Consider the following 10,526-nt stretch of genomic DNA (forward strand, 5'->3'; position numbering starts at 1 on the left):
GCATGGGTGGGTTTGATTCTCATGCAGGACTATTAATAGTGTGTCTCGTCTCAAGTTGGGAGTAACGCCAAGTTGGATTTTGCAGTGGCAGTTTCGAATTGCAAGAAGGACGATTTAGTCTGTATGCTAGCGACACAACCACATAAATACACTGATGGCACTCTCAACTTGAGAAGAGACAGACTATGGCAAAAAATACTGACTCTATGCCCGGCTGTATGCAAGATGTTTTGCCAGGGTACAAAATGTGGACCTTCCCCTATCATTTTACATGCAAAGAGTGGATTTCTTTCTCCCTTTTTTGGGACTACTAAACAGTTAACCCTGTGGTCCCTTCTTGGACATTTTTACCCCACACACATACCCCTGTTTAAGTTACTGAATCATGATGAAAAGTGATCAAAAATCAAAATTCTTTCTTTGAAAGTCCAAAAAATGGTAGAAATTAAGGCTATGATTTGGTCCTGTATACATTACTCAACTCATTGTGAGGTAGCTTGAGGTTGTGGGTTTAAATCCCTGCCTTGTCAGCATGTCAGCTATTGTTTCTCCCCACCCAGATGAAAATACATATCCATTGTTAAGGGATTTGCATTGATAACATTCTAAAAATGGTGAATGTGGAGAATATATTTCTGGAAAAGTGACAGGATGAGCGATTAGGTGCATAGGACAGCGTTCAAGCTTTGACTTACGTTTGGCGGACAGAATGGTGGGAACTTAAAGTGAAAGATATCCTACTTAAAGGAACATTTTCTAGGGTGAAATTTTGTGTAGAAACTGAATCTGACATAAAAAATGCATAATTATCAACTTGAAAATTTCCCCATAGCACTGTACAGGCATATTTCTGCCCGAAATCCTCAAATTTGAGCGAAAATTTTTGCAAAAAAAATAAGTCCTTCAAAACTGGGACTCTCAGGGTTAAACAAATATAAACTTGCTCTAGAGGGAGGTCTTGGCTATAGCAAGTTAATATTTGTTTAGCCTTAAACCTCACAGTTTTGAAGGACTTATTTTTTTTTTTTTTTTTTTTATTTTTTTCACACCCACCGAAATGTTAGGGGTAGGGGTAACATATTACTACTTTATTTTTTGTCAGTACATTTAACTGAGTCAAGTTTTATATCACTATTTAGCTATTGAAATACTGAATAAAAAGACATAAAAAGCATCACAATAGCTCATACCATTGAGGAGTTATGGCTTTAACAAGCTCAAAATTTGACGAAAATTGCATTTTTTCCCAAATCAATTGTCACCCTGACCCCCAACTTTCTAACCCTGTTACAAAAATAAAGAAATTGATTTATCCCATTTAATGATTTGAATATCACAAATGTACCCTTATCACATAATTAGTATAAACAATTAGGCACTACTCAGTAGTTTTCATGTTCATAAGCTCACAGGAAATTAGCAAGTCAAAATTTTTGTCACCCCAAAACGGCCATTTTCGGCCAAAATTGGACCAAAAAATGATATTTTCTCAAAATCAGTGAAAAATGAGGGGTTATAAGTGCCAAAATCTGAAAATATGTGACATTTCACCCCTAGAAACATTTAAGTAATCAACAATTTTGACTGTTTTCACCCCTAAATATTTTTTTCACACCCGTGTCCGCCAAACGTAAGTCAAAGCTTGAACACTGTCATAGGTGGTATCTATTATTTTCAATGTCAATTTGAGTATGTTGAATCCAAAAATCATGGATACAAAAAATAATTTGTATGTTTTTTTTACATAAAAACAAAATGACCACCAAAATCATTAAATTAGGGTTTACAATGAAAAATGCCCAATTGTAGGCCTATTTTATTATCAAGACAACTTTGCTATGCTCAATCCAAAAATTGGATATAGTAATAGGAAAATCATATATCAAAACAAAGGCAGACCTTTGCACTAACATTCCTGGTATTGTTACATCCATGGCCATTTTTATGAGGTCAAAGGTCAATAATTGTTTTGCCATAATGTTATCAGAATTTCAAGTATCGTGGTATAGGCCTATAAAAGTTACGACCCTTTTTCATTAAAATTACTTTCCTAAAAAGTGTTAAATTTTTGATTATGTAACAGTTTCGAGGCATCATGAAATGGCTGATATATTTACATGTGTAGGAATTCAAAATGGCTGACAGAAAATTCAAATGGTGGCTATTTTCCATCAAGAAAAGGTTAGCTGTAATTTGACCAAAAATCAACTGACATGTTTTTACCCATGATGCCTAGTTTAGGATTACATACATAATTAGGCACATTTTACACACTATTTTAATGATTTTAGTGGTCATTTTATTTTTATCCAAATTAGAAGCTCAAAACATAAATATTATTTATGGTATCCATAATAATTGGATTCAGCATACCCAAATGAACAAAAAAATGCACCTAAGACTTCTATTTTCCAGATATTCGACAAGTTCCCCCCCCCCCCCACCCCACCCCCATCATTTAATGTTGGGGAGTAAGGTGCAGACGATAGTCCACATCAACATTGATAGTGAAGTGGGTGTGGCAACAGTGTTTTTATTAATTTATTTGAAAAGCCGAAGAAAAAAAAATCATATAATTTCAGTTTTTTGTTTATAACACAAAAAGTAAACAAGATCATCAACACCTAAACGCTCTCAAAAACCAGATTAAAAACACCTCCGCTGGGGATCGAACCGGAGACCTCTTGAGTGTGGGGTAGGGTAGTTAACAACAAGACCAATGCGCTCAACGAGAACTTAATAAATCAGTCGTATAATCATACGCTATTATATAAATCAATTATATAGGTCCCGGAACGATTTACAGAAAAAAAAAAGTTGAATTTCGTGACTTTCATTGCAAATATTGACATTCAAAGGTGTTATTAAGCATTATGCGCAACAGACTATCATGGCTGTTAAGGGACGCACCATTAGATACCAAGAGGGGGGGGGGGCTGGGTAGTTTTTTAAGAAAAAAAAATTTGTCGCGCCATCTGAGCAACAAAAAAAAAATTTGCTCCACCTCAGACTAAAAAAAAAAAAGTTGCTCCACCTCGGACCAGAAAAAAAAGATTGATGTCAAGGGTGAAAAAAAATTTGTCACAGTTAGTGAAGAAAAATTAACCTCATATAGCTTTTATATTGCAAAATTTTTCACGCTTCGCGCGAATTTGCTCCTTTTTTCATCAAGAATATTTATTTTAGCTTCGAACTGGTACGTATTTTGTGCGCATTTGTTTGTGAAAAGTTATTATGCGAGCCGGGTCTGTGAGTGAAAACACCTGATTCACTCTACTTCACAGATTTTCACTAAATTCCATCCCAATGTCAAAATCTGTGCCACATGCCGGGGCTACATGACTGATTGAGAGCATAGGCGTAGATCCCGGGGGATAAATCCCCCCAATATTTGCGAAGGGGTGGTCCATACAATCATCCCTAATGTTGACGCCTGTATGTGGGTTTCGGACGAAATTAACCTTAAAAAACCACAATTTTTGCGCGCTTCGCGCGCATTTATTCCACATTGTACCGATTTAACCAGTTTAGCTTCAATATGCGAAACATTTTCGCACCAAAAGAGGTTCATTATACTTCAAGAAAATTTTTCCACATAAAAATAATGATTTTTTTGTGGCACTCGAAAATTTAGGTGCTACAAAACGTAAAAATGATTAAAAATATGGACAAAATTTTACAACTCGACAAACAAATTGTTGAAAATTATAGGACTTTACGATTGCAAAAAAAATTTGTCTCTCCGAGGTGTTGAAAAAAAAATTTGCTTCATCCAGGGGCTAAAAAAAAAAATTGCTTCCCCGAGGTGCTAAAAAAAATTTTTTGTCATGACCCCAACTACCCAGCCCCCCTTGATATCTAATGGTGCGTCCCTAAATGAAAACGGCTACATTGCAAGAGCAAAATTTGCAACGGTTTACAGTTCCTGATATGATCAGTATTCCCAATACGTAGGCCTATTATTTTAATTTCCCACTGCATGTAAACCGTTGCTACACACGTATTTAATACAGATTCGGACAAACGATTTTTCAGAATAAAAACCTTCCGAAAGACTTTTCGTGTAAATGAATTGCCATAGAAAGGCGTTATTTTCGAAAACAACAATAATTATTATGTATTTATGAAGTTATCTTGACTTGACTCGATTCAGCTATAAATTTTATGTAGGGGCCTAACTGTCCTAAAGTTTAGGACATTTCGAAAGTCTTCGAGCCGGTAAGTTTCTATATCAAATATAGGCCTACAAATACTTATGTAAAATGTACAATTGGGCAAAAAAAATAAATTGTTTGCTTGTCGATAGATCACTTTCAGAAGTTTGGTGGTCGGTCGGTCGGGACATGTCTACAGTAGAATTCATCTCGACCTTTGCAGGACTTAAACCCCATTAAAAGCTATTAAACCAAGATAACACTCATTGAAACAGCTCAACTGATTAAATCGGATCTTCTCTGGTTGTGCACAAGTGTCTGTTTTACATGTCGATATCGCAATAAAGCTGGTATTATAGCTTCAGTTGGGTAACCGATTATAAAGGAAACGAAAGGAAACAATGGTATGTGTACCTTTGTTCACGAAATGAGACAATGGCGTGCTTTTTGTAAACCAGCATTCTTGAAAATGAGCAACATAATGATTGTTGACTTAACACGGTTTGGAAATAATTTCTTCATATTTTTGGTGTTATCTGTCGTTTACATATCCTTCCTAAAACACAAAAGTGCGACCCTCTCCAAACACCTAAATTAGCTAAAAATTTAGGACATGTTACAAAACTATATTGTCTAGAATTTTAGAAGAGTACTTTTAATATTGGCCGGTTATTTTTCACACAGCGACGTTAACTAGGCAATGTACTATTACCTATAAAATTAACTAAAACACCAAAGTACGAGTATTTCCAAACATCTAAATTAGCTAAAATTTAGGACATGTTACAAAACTATATTTTCTAGAACTTTAGAAGAGTACTTTTAATATTGGCCGGTTATTTTTCACACAGCGACGTTAACTAGGCATATCCCCATACTTTTAACGTAGGCTATTTGTAGAGGTCACGCGTCAATGGGAAAGATCACTGTGTATTGTGTATAGGAAAACGGACAGTAACTGCAGTATGAGAACTATTTTCTTATATCTTATATCAAGTATGTAAAGTAGGCCTACTTGTTTGTATATAAAAAAAACACACAAAAAAACCTCACTGATGTCATCATAAACAATTATCATCATCATCACCATGCATCATCATAATCATCATCATCATCATCATAAATACTTAAAATCATCATTATCATCATTATCATCATCATCATCATCATCATCATCATCATCATCATCATCATCATCATCATCATGACATCATCATCATCATCATCATCATCGCCATCATCATCATCATAGTCAAATAAAACACAAGCTCATTAGGCTTTCATGTCGGAGGAATTGATAACACACGCCACCATTCGTCTTGTTGAAGCCAAGGATGATCAACTGACTATTTTTCATTTACACGTAATTTTCCTATATCAAAAATGGAGCGTAAACGGTGTAGCAACAGGTCGATCGTGATTTTTCCACCCTTTTGGGCTCATTTTTCGATTTGTGTCTAGTCAAAGAGCTTCAAATCAAACGGCACATGGAGAGTTGGGCGGCTTTTCAAGAAGGTGTTAGTACCTCTTGCCATTTAAAGTGATTAGCAACACTGAAGTCACGGTAGAGAGGCCATCGGACACCGTCTGGACCATTATTGCGTGTGACAGTGCAATCTTTGGCGGAGAAGAATTTATATGTACAAATCAAGCTCAAAAGAAATCGTAAAATAAGCCTAATCGTCAATTTTGATTACATTTTTTGTTGTTGTTGCGAAAATGCGAGTTTCACATCCGCATTTGGATGTTTAGGCCATAATTGTATATTTTACTGAACTAAGCATTCATTTTCGTAGGCCTTTTTTTTTTTTAAATATTGCAATATCGTTCTTTATCATGTTAAATTGTTTTATGCATTTCTGTTTTCATGTAGCCAGCTAATAATAACAACGAATGTTATTCAGTTTACGATAGGCCTACCAGCGTAAAACGGACATTTGACGCAAAACGCTCATACAAAAAATATATAAAATAAGAACCGTAATTTACATTGTAAGCTCATTGAAACTCGACGCAACGTTCAGGGTTTTCCTATGATTTACTCAACAAATTTGGCCAATTTTTGTAATTTGATCAAAATATTGATTATTGACACCACTTAAAACTTTCTCAAAAATAAGGTGACATATTGTAAACCATGTTGTTACCAATGACGCATAGTTTTGTAATGATTACATTGTAATAGGGGCATTTTTTTTACACAATATTTTAATGATTGTAGGCCTATAAGCGGCCATTTTTTATGCAACTTTTAGGTCAAAACATATAAAAAAACCATTTATGATATCCATGATATTTGGATTCAGCATACCCAAACTGACTTAAAAAGACATAGATATAGGCCTACCGCATACAGTTTTGAGCTTGATTTGTACTAAGTCCATATTCTTCTCTGCCAAAGATTGCACACTGTCACACACAATAATGTTGGTCCAGACGGTGTCCGATGGCCTCTCTACCGTGACTTCAGTGTTGCTAATCACTTTAAATGGCAAGAGGTACTAACACCTTCTTGAAAAGCCGCCCAACTTTCCATGTGCCGTTTGATTTGAAGCTCTTTGATTAGACACAAATCGAAAAAGGAGCCCAAAAGGGTGGAAAAATCACTATCGACCTGTTGCTACACCGTTTACGCTCCATTTTTGATATAGGAAAATTACGTGTAAATGAAAAATAGTCAGTTGATCATCCTTGGCTTCAACAAGACGAATGATGGCGTATGTTAGCAAATCCTCCGCCACAGAATGAAGCCTATATAGTATGAGCTTGTGTTTCAACGATGACTATGATGATGATGATGATGATGATGATGATGATGATGATGATGATGATGATGATAATGATGATTTTAAGTATTTATGATGATGATGATGATGATGATGATTATGCCTGATGCATGATGATGATGATAATTGTTTACATCAGTGAGTTGGGGTTTTTTGTTACCTTTGGTACTATATAGGCCTAAGATATAAGAAAACAAAGTTGCCCGACCGACCGTCCACCAATCTTCTGAAAGTGATCTATCGACAAGCAAACAATTAATTTTTTGGCCCAATTGTACATTTTACAGAAGTATTTGTAGGCCTATGTTTGATATAGAAACTTACCGGCTCCAAGACTTTCGAAATGTCCTAAACTTTAAGACACTTAGGCTGCTATGTGAAATTTATAACTGAATCGAATCACTGTCAAGATAATTCCATAAATACATAATAATTATTATTGTTTTTGAAAATAACGCTTTTCTATGGCAATTCATAAACACGAAGTCTTTCGGAAGGTTTTTATTCTGAAAAGTCGTTTTTCCGAACCTGTATTAAATACGTGTGTAGCAACGGTTTACATGCAGTGAGAAATTAAAATAATAGGCCTACGTATTGGGAATACTGATCATATCAGGAACTGTAAACCGTTGCAAATTTTGCTCTTGCAATGTAGCCGTTTTCATTTAATAGCCACGATAGTCTGTTGCGCATAATGCTTAATAACACATTTGAATGTCAATATTTGCAAAAATACACAAATGAAAGTCATAAAATTCATTTTTTTTCTGTATAATTGAATTACACAATAGCGTATTATATGGCTGATTTATTAAAGGAAGGTGACCTGATATATTTGGAAAATCAAATTCTTTAAAACTTGCGTATAACATAAAATGTCATCCCTTTCAAGCACTCATGCAAAAAGAACATGTAAATGTTGTTACCAATGACGCATAGTTTTGTAATGATTACATTATAATAGGGGCATTTTTTTACACAATATTTTAATGATTGTATAACATATAAGCGGGCATTTTTTATGCAACTTTTAGGTCAAAACATATAAAAAAACCATTTATGATATCCATGATATTTGGATTCAGCATACCCAAACTGACTTAAAAAGACATAGATATACCGCTTGCAGTGGCGTACCGTGGCCGCTCCTACCCTGGGGGCTGAAGAAAATTAAATTTTGCCGCCCCTTACAGCCCGAAAAGGTTGACCCAATTTTTTTTCGGTGGTTTGAAAAGTGAAGAGCAAAAAAAAAAAAGGATTTTAGGCGCTAGCGCCCTAAAAGCAACACATTTTGATGTATAGGCCTAGTACCATTTTTTCTAAATTTTTTATACTTTTTCAAATTTTCCGCCCTTTTTTATCTACTAATTCTTTTCTTTTACCGCCCCTCTTTTTGCCGCCCTTCTTCTTCCGCCGCCCCTTCGTTTTGGCCGCCCCCTGCTTTTACCCCGGGGGGCTCGCGCACCCCCCCACCCCCCAAAAATACACGCATGGCTTGTAACAAAAATATGCACTTAAGACTTCTATTTTCCAGAAATCCGACTAGTATTATAGTATAGCTATACCAATGGCACCTATAGACTAATTAGGGGCAATTTACACACTATTTTAATTTTGTTTTTATGCAAATCAGAAGGTCAAAACATGTAAAAATTATTCATGGTATCCATGATTTCTGGATTCAGCATACCCAAATTGACTTAAAAAGACATAGATACCGCTTGTACTAAAATATGTACAAAGACTTCTATTTTCCAGAAATCCGACTAGTCTATAGTATAGCTTGAGATGAAGATTATAATCGGATGGTGTGGGGTGGGCCAATCATGGAATCCCTTCATGTCACCGTTTAGAGATAAAAACAAAATTAACAAATTGGAAAAATACATTTACTGCAATCAGTTTCATTTTATTTCTCTATACATCATATTAAAATAAATAATTATACAGGCCTATGTTTTTTCCACAATATTGACAGAAACATGGAAGTATAAAAACAAAATTAATAAGAAAACATAGATATTATTATAATCGGAGACTGCTGTAAAAAGAAAGACTAGTTTGGTCTGACGATACACAGCCCGTGATTGGTTAGTAGCGCGTACGTCGTATAGAAAAGAAATCACAGAAAATTGCGAAAAATAACGTTACAAGGCATAATAAAGCAACTGCAATGTTGATGATGCCTTCAGGGAAGAAAGTTTCCAATTACTAATACCCAACTTTTGAGACAGTTTGTATTTTATTGAAGGAGCAAAATTAACTATAGGGCACACTCTTTTGCTGCTGCATTCAGTAATTTCAATCATCACAACGAATTGTAAAGAAATCTTTTCTGAGTTTGATTGACAGATCAGACGCAAATAAGTATTTCTTAATTCAGTCTCCGATTATAGGTTGTTACAATAGGTGCATGATATGCCGACATCGTTCTTACCAGAATCAGAGCCTCAGATGGTGTCAGACATGACTTTTGTACCATATTGGGCTGATCCATCCAAAGTCCACACTCCCTCTGTGGAAGAATTTGGAAATATCTTCCACAGGGGGAGTGTGAATTTCAAATGGATATAGCTTATTAAGTCCACTCTATTTGAACCTCACCCTCCCTCTGTGGCAGGTTAAATCTTTCTAAGAGGGTTTATGAAATTCAAATGGCGCTGTACGAAATGTGTTCATTCCGTTTGAAATTCATACTCCCTCTGTGGAATATATTTCCAAAGTCTTCCACAGGGGGAATGGGGATTTTAAATGAAATAGCTAATACAAGTGGTCCTAACTTAATATTATAACAACCTTAATAATTAGACTGCTTCTAAAAAAATATATAAAAAAGCAACAAAACAGATTTCACTACAGTGAACATTTCAGAAATATCAGCTGTTTCTAGATACAATGCATAATTATTTAAGCGCACTTTTAGTGCCAAACACACACATACACACATTAATTTTATGTACAATTTTTTTATCAAGGATTCGATTTCATCAAGGATTCAATTTCATTGATATAGTAAGATATTAAGCCAAATAAAAACGTTTCGTAATCTCGCACTTGTTTTTTAGGTAATAAGGTATTCTGATTTATTTTTGGTCTTTAATTCATGCTTACTTTTGTTGTCAAATGTTCCACAAGTTGACATGATGTCCAATAAGCATGTAGGCTAACGCATGTTTTGTGCTAACCAACCTGCAACCCCTCTTTAAACAAAAAGATTTTCCAAGGCCTCCACATGTGGTAACCATATAGAATGACGATTTCGCATGGGGAAAAAGTTAAAGTACCTTTTTTTCTTCAAAAAGCTCGGATGAGAAACTATTTTTTTATTTGGCTTTAAAATTCTTACAAAGAAGGAACTTTTGAACTACAAGCGCAATAAACGAGCACATTATTATATTGTTCTGCATATAATTATTTACAACCATAAGTACACTTGGAACTGTAATTTATCAAAAAACTCTGATACAATCAATCTTAGCACCAAGGTTTTTCTTGAAAAAATTCAATTAAATGAAGATTTTAACAAATATATATTGTTGGTGCTTATTTTACAAGTGGTGTCTTGGATTTTGGATTGGGTAATGAG

The sequence above is a fragment of the Amphiura filiformis genome, chromosome 16, assembly GCF_039555335.1.
Source record: "Amphiura filiformis chromosome 16, Afil_fr2py, whole genome shotgun sequence".
NCBI lineage: Eukaryota > Metazoa > Echinodermata > Ophiuroidea > Amphilepidida > Amphiuridae > Amphiura > Amphiura filiformis.